Below are 624 nucleotides of genomic sequence, written 5' to 3'. Positions count from 1 at the left end.
TACTTGCATACATTTTGTATTGGTCTCACTTGGGAGATGTAAAAGAAGGTGATGATAATGGAACAGTTTGTGCAAGTAGTAATGCAACTGAATTCTTGTAGTTGGACTTGGGGTTAAGATTTGTGTTACTTGCATACATTTTGTATTGGTATCACTTGAGAGATGTAAAAGAAGGTGATGATAATGGAACTTACATTTAAATATATTTTCATGAAACATTATTTTCAATTTTCGTTTTTTTCCCTACCAATTGTACTGTTTTAAAATTTCTTGAACAATATTAGTTTGACGGGTCATAAACGTGTTTTATTCGTGTTGGCCCGTCACGGCACGTTTAATAATCGTGTTCGCGTGTCGTGTCGTGTTAATCGTGTTATTAACGGTTCGTGTTCGTGTTTGAATTTTTGACACGTTTATTAATCGTGTCGTGTTCGTGCTCACTGTCATCGTGTCGGCCCGAACACGGCCCGCGAACACGAATTGCCAGGCCTAACCATGATAACCACTATAGTTGTCGATTTTGTTGATAGTTAATTAATGAAAGTTTCGCTTTAAAAAAAAATAGTCTATGGATATCCGTGACTTTTTTTTTTTTTTTTTTTTTTGGAAGAAAAAACGGATATT

Source organism: Morus notabilis, unplaced genomic scaffold (assembly GCF_000414095.1).
Source record: "Morus notabilis unplaced genomic scaffold, ASM41409v2 Scaffold89, whole genome shotgun sequence".
NCBI classification, from domain to species: Eukaryota; Viridiplantae; Streptophyta; class Magnoliopsida; order Rosales; family Moraceae; genus Morus; species Morus notabilis.
Note: the sequence above shows the minus strand (reverse complement) of the source record.